This window comes from Lissotriton vulgaris, chromosome 10, assembly GCF_964263255.1.
Source record: "Lissotriton vulgaris chromosome 10, aLisVul1.2, whole genome shotgun sequence".
NCBI classification, from domain to species: Eukaryota; Metazoa; Chordata; class Amphibia; order Caudata; family Salamandridae; genus Lissotriton; species Lissotriton vulgaris.
This window is the reverse complement of record NC_141698.1, coordinates 125891124-125899929: the sequence shown is the minus strand read 5'-3', so window position 1 is coordinate 125899929 and position 8806 is coordinate 125891124.

Here is an 8806-nt window from a genome sequence, read left to right as displayed (position 1 = left end):
ATGTGATGACTCGGTCAGTCTCACTCTCACACGGCCTCACCTGCCCTGCAACCCGCTCGAAGTCCAACCATCTAACTCAGTTAGAGAGTGATAATTAAGTGAAGCAAGTCACTCATGCCCGGTACCAAACTTGCGTTGATTCTAGTCAATCACTCTAGAATCGGACACTCAGCTCCCATGCAGCAGGCACGAGTCCGACTCGACTATAAGACCTCACCACATTGTGTCAGCGTGACTTTTGCTGCCGCACAGGGGCTTGCCACTAATTTTTGCCAGGGCCGTCCTCAGTGGTAGTGATTTCACGTTATCAAATTAACAGCCTTAGGACCTAGTCTGCGGTCCCCAACACAGTGGTACACATACTGCACCAGGCACCATGCCCTTAGCTAGGGTAGGGTGCATCAGTTGAGTTCCTGCACTTACACACACCTGCTGCTAGCTGCAGCGTGTGTAGTTAGTCACTGTCCATTCATTCCCAGCCATGCTGCGTGAGCTTCGTGCTCATTAGCTCAGCTGCCTGGTCCACGCCTGCAGCAGATCCATATAATGTATCAAATCAAGGACTGCCTTAACCTGCCCGGGGTCACCATAGCAACAAGTGAGACAGGTTCTTTCTCCCACCCAGGCACAGCTTGCAGGCCATCATAAAGTCTCTGAAGGCAGATCTTCAGCGCTGCATAACAATCAAGCGCTGCACACACTGCGGCTGTTTTTATGCCGCCAGAGCACCTGCCAAGGATGACAAACCCCCAGGGGTCACAAGCAAAGTGGCAGGAATCGCAACCGGTGGCTTAGGGGTCACAGTTGCGACCCCGGGCGACCCCTAAATTACATCCATGCCCTAACATCAGTTACTGGCATCATTGGAATTATGAGCTGTTAACTTTAAATTAGGTTTTCGTTGCTGAATGTAACCAAAATTCTTTGAAAAAGTCTGGCCGAAATTGAGGATTTAATATAGCCGTATAGCCCGCCGTAGAGGGCTATACCATCTATTAACGGCCCCCTCCAGAGTTAAAGGCCCTGAGCCGAAGGCGAGGGCCTTTAACAAGGGAGAGGGACTTTAATAGCGGTATAGCCCATCTACGAAGGGCTATAAGGCTATTAGAACATTCTGTCACTAGAGGACAGAATGTTCTAACAAAAAAAACAAAGACTTTTGGGAGCATGAGGGGATTGGAATCCCCTCAGGCTCCCTGAAGCCTTTGTTCACAGCCAGATCTGTCAACAAAGAAACATTGGAATGTTGGAGATCCAGGCTTATACCAGCCATTATAAGCCCAGAGCACTCCATTGTTTTCAATGGAGCTCCCAACATTCCAATGTTCTAATAGCTGAATCAATCCCAGAGTTATCGATTTCTTTTGGTAATTCCTTATTTCTTATTTGACCCTCCCAACTTGTATTGGGCTTGTTTTTCTCACCCCCTGAGTGATCAGTACCATTGGTATCTCCCAGCATGGGGAAATATTGCCAATTTCCTGGGCAACTTCAAACAATCAATCAATCAATCCGATCTTTACTCAGCTCATAGAACCATAAAAGAATACATAGCATAAAATCAATAATGTACAGACATTGTATCAAAGCAGCTGTAAATTAAGAAGGTTGCATGAGTACATTCATAAAGAGTCATGTGCAATACAAAGATTGTTTAGCATCAACAGAGAAGTATTCCACTTATGCGTTAAAAGAAGAGGTTACAATAATAACACTGCAGAAAAATAGTCCAACCCCATGTTCAATATTGTATAACTAAAACTCATCAAAAAGACTAAATACAACTTAAATGAATGTCACGGTTCATTACATTATATTCGATTTTTGATAAAATCCTAAAAGTGTACATTTCATTAGTTAGTTGCAATATGTCATATTAAACATACATCAATTAAAAATACATCAGCTACGAATTTAAACGGAACTTATAAAAATACATAAACAGGAGTTTAACAATAAAATAATATCTAAAAATACCACCAGTACCCTAGTAACGCTAGAGTCCAAAGTTCAATTATTTAGTGACAACAGACAAAAAACGGTAAACAAAAAAACACAGTTTGGGCGTTGCTAGAAGCTGTAAGTAAAGATATGTAGGTCTAATCTGTCTAAATTGTTCAGAAATCAAAAGGGGCATTATATATTTTTTATTGGATATTGGAAAACTTTGGGCAGATATGTAATACATGCATAGTGTCATGAATCGAGATGTTATCACAGCTACAAACAGGTAGGTTAGATGGTTTATACTAAACTCGTTTCGCAGTGCTTTAAATGGGCCAGTACTGTCTGGTAGGGAGTACCAGCACTTTTTTTTATTTTGAGTGGTAGAGTACTGGCACTCCTTGAGAGAAACGTAATACTTCTAATTGGAGAGTACCAGCACTTCTCAGTTGCAAGCAGGTATTCTAGTACAGAGTACCTGCACTTCTATTGTTCCATTTCAAGCACTGCCCTTTCAGGAACAAAAGTTGATGAAATATGTCCAGCTTCAGTAATGTCAAGAGGCAGAGGTGCTGATTAGGCATGTCCAGGAGGAGGTAGGGCTCTATCCCGCTGACAGATATTACCAAGACATACTTGCGCATAGTCTGCTTTGTTAAAACAGAGGGCCATATTATCAAGCTCCAGCGATAATTATCGCTAAGCCCACTTAGCTCTAAGATAATTATCGCCGGGTAGCGTGGATTTTTATCACTGAGATAGCCTGCTATTAGCAACGCTTATCTCAGAAGTGATACAAATCCTCGTGCTAACTGCCAAATGAGAGATTATCGGTGGAAAACCAACGATAATCTCTCAAATTTGGCGTTAGCTTGATGATAGGGGCTCACAAACGTAGCCATGATATCCACCTTCCATAGGACATCATGGCTAAGTCAAGAAAATACCAGGTGTAAAAAAAGCAGCGCTAACCGTGGTTAGCGCTGCTTTTTTATCACTAACAGGGTTAGCGATATCCTTGATAATAGGAGAAATGTCGCTTAACAACAGTTCTCCTATTATTTTTCTCTGGAACGACCCCATTGCATCTCATTAGAGATGCAAGGGGAAGCGTAGCGAAAAAGGGTGCTGACATGCACATTTGCGTGTTAGCACCCTGTTGCTGATAGGGAGATAATTTTATCTCTGCTTTCTTGGCTTTTAAAGCCAAAAAAGCAGAGATAAATGCCTTGATAATATGCCCCAGAGTTCTTCCAATCGGCTTCCACCCTCTTTTCCACCCACTTTTTCAAAATGTCCCTGGGATTGGTAAATCAACCTCGTTGCCCCAGATCATGAAAATATTTCTTATAAGTCACAGTTAAAAACATTACTTGCCCACCATATTCCTCAGTCTTACTGCGGCCGAAATAAATTTGTGGAACATTATGCAGACATATTCCGTTTTCAGCAGTTGTAAAAAAAGTGAAGCTGGTCTGCACCTTTCAATGTTCAAGGACCTAAGAAAAGGAATTAAAATCTTCCTTTACACATTATACAGTTTGGGAACAAAAAAGCAAATGTTACATAGATTGAGTTGATCGGGAATCACAGTGGCTTGATCATGGCCTAGTTCTCTTTGAATGTCTCTTGGAAAGGAGACCAGGAGATGAGCTACATGAAATGTAAACCTGAGCAATATAAAATCCCTGATGGTGATGAGGTAGAGAATAAAGGTAAGGCTCCATATGATCTGTAGTAACTAAGGGGCATATTACCAACAACTAGCAATAATTATCGCTATTTTGGCTTAGCGGCAATAATATTATCGCTTAGAAGCCTTGCTATTATCAAGGTTTATCATCTAAGCGATAAAAATCAGCCGAAATGCATGAATATCGCTGAAAAGTCAGGGATATTCATGCATTACCGAGCTAATGCTCTTAGCCATGTTATCCACCTACCATTGGATAACATGGCTAAGAACTGCTCAGGGCAGGCGTTAGCTTTTGGAGATATTCGCGCTTAGCGTGAATATTTCCAAAAGTAGGTAAAAGGAGATAGCGATGTTAGCGACTGTTTCCAGTCGCTAACATCTTGGCACGCCCACCTTGCATGTCATTAGCGATAATTATCGCTGACATGCAAAGAGGGCCCCAAGATGATCGCTATCTCCTACTAGCTGTCGCTAACTGGTGTTAGCGACAGCTAGGTAATAGGGCGATGAAATTATCGCCGCTTTAGCGGGAAAAATTCCAGCTAAAGCGGTGATAAGGCCCTTGGTAATATGCCCCTAAATTTTATAGGCAGCTACTCACTTCTTGCGAAGCTCTTGAGATTTTCTCCTTCCCCACATTGTGAAGAATTCTATTTTAAGTCAAGCTTTGGCTAACGCAGTGGTAGCCAGTGGGCCTTTAAAAAGTTTAGGCCTACCTTACATATTAAATTGTTCTTTAACATAACTCAGCCACAGGATTCTGTGGACATGATCATGCTGTAAGCAGTCAGTAATTATGTCCTGGTTGAGAATTGTTTTATGTTTGGACCAGATGGAAAGCCACAACGTTAGTGAGGTTATCTTAATACAATCCACCAAACACAGTAGACCTACCTCTGTGTGACAGGCTTAAGTGGGCACACTGGGAGAAACAGAAACACATTCTAACTAACCTGCAAATGTGAAGTGCACAGTATCCCCATATGCCTGATCCATACATCAAAGCAGAGCAACAGAGTGCATTGTAAATGTTGACCATTACATCTAGAGTTTTTGGAACCAAACTTTCCAGTGAACCTAAAAATTGCCTTTATTGTTTGTTCAAATTGAGTTTTCCTAACTTTCATTACATGCACCCAGTTACATTTTCTGTCAAAAGGTACCCTCAGACACTGGAAAGTTGAGACACAAAGGAGTTTGTTGCCATTCATATAATGGGCTTTTAGGTTGTTTCAGACGCACCCATGGATCATGGTATGTGACTTGGCTATATTGCTCGCCAGTTCTATGTCACTCATAAACAGAAAAATCTTTCTAGTAGTCTCTGGAGACTCACACCAGTTTTTGACAATAAGACTGAGGGGAGAGGATGTAGTGTTACGGCTAGAGCGGTCGACCTTGAAGCTGGGGAACTGGGTTCGAGTCTTGGCAATGACGCTCAACATCCTGTAATTCTGGGCAAATCACGTAATCTCCCTGTGCCTAACAAAAATGAATGTGCCCTTCTGTAATGAAACTGTTGCTAATGTATAGCACTCTGATACCTGATATCTTCGGGTCTAGTTCACGCTATATAAAACGCTGGAACAAAAAAGACTCAATTATCAGCATCTAACAGTTTGGAAATACTTCTTGTTCCCACCCTAGAAGTATCCGCCTTGCCTAGTGTTAGGAATGTGTCAAGGTTGTTAATATGTAGACAAGAAAGAAAGGGTGGCAACCACCCCCTTGCCTCACACCACGGTTGATCTTAATCGGGGTAGTGCATTTCCCATTAGGCCCACACCTAATACACCCAGTCATGTCAGCGTGAAGTTGGCAGAGAAAATGCACTAATGGGGCATCCACTGGCATTTCTAACATTTTTCCCCAGAACTTGCCTCTTTTAACACAGTCAAATGCTGAGCTAAGGTCCATGAACAATAGGGGTAAGCAACCATTCTTTGCCTTTGTATACTTACTAATAATTAGGTGAAGGTTCAGGCATTGGTCAACAATCCCTAGGCCCTTCCTGAACCCATCTGAATGGTGGAGAGGATGCCCTTTTCTGTAACCCAGGCCTCGAATCATTCCAATAATATTCTGCCCAATATCTTTGCTGTTGAGACAATTAAAGAAATAAGAATTTGAAATGTGGGTCAGCTCTATCACCCTTCTTGTAAATTGGGACGATAATGGAATTCGACCATGACTTAGGCGGACCTATAGAGACTGCACTCCTTAGTATATTAACAATTTAAGGAGCCCATCAATCTATATTATCTATGTAAACATCAAGTGGTAGATCGTTAGGGCCAGAAACCATATTCCTTGGGCTTCGTTCAATCAATCGCAGATCTTTACTTCCCCTAAATGAATGTACCAGGTGGAGAACCGGGCCTTATGGGCCTGGCAGCGCAGGGTACGCCTTAAATCCCCGAGTTCACCTGCCTTGTCGGACAGAGACACAAGACACTCTGTTGGGCGTAGAAAACCAGGTTTATTAGCTGCAGCTAAGCACAGTTGTCCCAGAAGTACGGTGTATGTTCTTAGCCAATAGGAAAAGTTGGTAAAACACACTATCAGGTGTCCCAAATACGCCCCTCTCTCAGACCCTGTGTCCCCCCTCCCCACAAATTAATCAGTGTTAGTGCCTACAATCCAATTTGCAGGTGGCAGGACGTATTTGTGTGTCTCAAAGGATAGTTGTGTAACAAGAGAATACAAGGAGAGAATAGCGAAGGCCAGTCGGATAAGATAAAGTAAGGAAAGAATAGGAGAAGCCAAATAGTCAGCCGAGACAAGGATCAATCAACCCAGACATGGATTAGTGAACTCGACCAGACCCTGACCTCGGTTTTGTAAACAAGGGCAGGGGGTTACTTTTTAACAGAAGAGACATGTAGCAGCTGGAAAAGGCAAAAACACTCTGTTCGCTGTGCTGCCTGAGTGAAGGCAACACAAAATGGCGACGGGGCACAAAATGGCGGCCAAATACGGGACGAAGTTGAAAACCGAAGAACCTCAGACCCTCCTTTTGCCATTACTCAGGCAAAACACAAAGGACTCAAGTTTAATCTGAGTCAATATCAATGGCCATGAGGTCGTCGAGCTGTTGCTGCAACATCATTTTAATGTTCTCTGTTTTCTGTGAGACAGGCCTTGGGACACACATGGTGGCACAAAGACCGCAGATGGCAAGAGAAAATGATGGCCAAAACCATTCCAAGGAAGGTTAATACCTTCCATCCCCATGTGGGCAGTAGTCCCCAAAACCATCCTATCACAGTCAAATCTCCTGTGTCCTGGTGTATAGACTCGGAAATTACATGCAATTTAGAGATGGCTTGGTATACCGTAGGGGCATTATCAGGAATATAAATGCAGCAACTAGACCCGATCAATTTACAGACTCCTCCACGATCTGCAAGAACAATGTCTAGAACCATCCGGTTCTGCAAAGTCATAAGGCGATCCGCCTGAAGTTCGGCTGTCAGATTACTCAAGGCTCCAGAAGTTACATTTATGGTAGCTTCAACAACGCAACTAACTGTCTGAAGTCTCTACTGTTGGTCATTGGGCCCCAGAAAGGAAGTAACCCTTTGATAAAGTCACCTCCTTCTTGTCCTGCTGTGTCCTTAGAATCAATAGCCCCTCTGCCATGCCTTTTTCTATGATGACCTGAAGGAGCAGTATATGTCGGAGGGAGAAAAAAAGCCACGTAACAAGTTCCTGAAAAGTAGGTAGGAAGCCACGTATAGGCTCTGTCATGACAGACAAAATATGTGCCTTGTGATGGCACTAAAGGTGAAGAAATCTGGGGTGAATAGATACACGTATGGGAACAAACACTCTTTTCCTGTTGGTTTTTAATATTTTGCCCATTTATCTGCAAACAGAAATTACCTCGATGAGGTACGGTCCAAATTGGTGGGGATCTCCTTCGTCTAGCCTTATCTGTAAGGCTAGTAACATAACGAGTCACGTTCCAGCCATCATACGCTCATTTCTCATCAACGGGAATCTTACTAATTTCAGCAATTCTAGCCATGGCCACTATTCCCTTTATCAAAGAACTGTGACTAAAATCTGCTCCACCAGCATATGGACTACCAGGAGGATATCGAAGTTGGTTCTGATACACATTAGAAAACATGGCCAAATAGGCCCAAGCAGAGCCTTCGTATGAGAATGGAAGAACTAAATATGGCATCCCTCTCTCTGTGTTATGGGGCATGAGCCCAGAAACCCAACAGTCAGTGGTATTGACTACCAGTTCGTGCTGATGTAACAACTGGATAAATGAATTGTTGAAGTATTCTGTTCTCCTAATTTGCTCATGTTCAGGGAGTGTATGGAACTGATGTGGGGAGACAGTAGTAGGAAAAGACAAAGAAACAGAAGTTGGAACAGGTGCTTGCTGCATAGTGTGAACAACCCTACTTACACAAGCCAATAGGATACATGAACATATTAAAATACATAATGTTACGCCACATGGATTAACCAACAATTTTTTATATTTACTTTTCATTTCTTGATTCTTATCACTCTTTTCCACTTTAATATCCATTCTCTAAGGCGTTGCTCACTGCAATCTTCCTAGATCACTTAGCTGTGATTATTAGTCATCCTATGACACTGCAAGTCTTGCAGCCCTACTGTCACTACTCAGGTCACAGCCTAAGACTCCTACCGTGACCCTGCAAATTGATGGATAGTGAAAAAGAAATGCCTCTCAAAAATGTGATCAGAAAAAGAAAAAGGAAAAAAGTTCAATTGCCTTTCATCAATCTGGGTCTTAAGTTGTACCGAGTCTTATTAGGTACCGTTTGCTCTCGAAACAAAGTCTCTGAATTTACTGTGTTCAATCGCAAATGTGATGGTACAGCTTCTTGCAACACGTCGTTGTCTTCTTTTTCAGAGTTTGTTCGATCCAGACGTACACTACTGAAAGGTACGAACCAAGGGACCCTTTCGCTTTCGCTGTCACTTATACCCTTGCGACCCACTGGTCGAAAGGCAAAGGCAGAGGTACCCTCTTGCAGTGCACGCCATGAACCCAATTCTTCTCCCCGACGACCTTTACTGCTGTACGTGTTGCTAGCAGAACTTGCCGAGGCGGGCCCAAACGAGGTTCCAAATTCTTTTTCCTCTGACAATTCTTCAGGCAGACCCAGTCTCCGG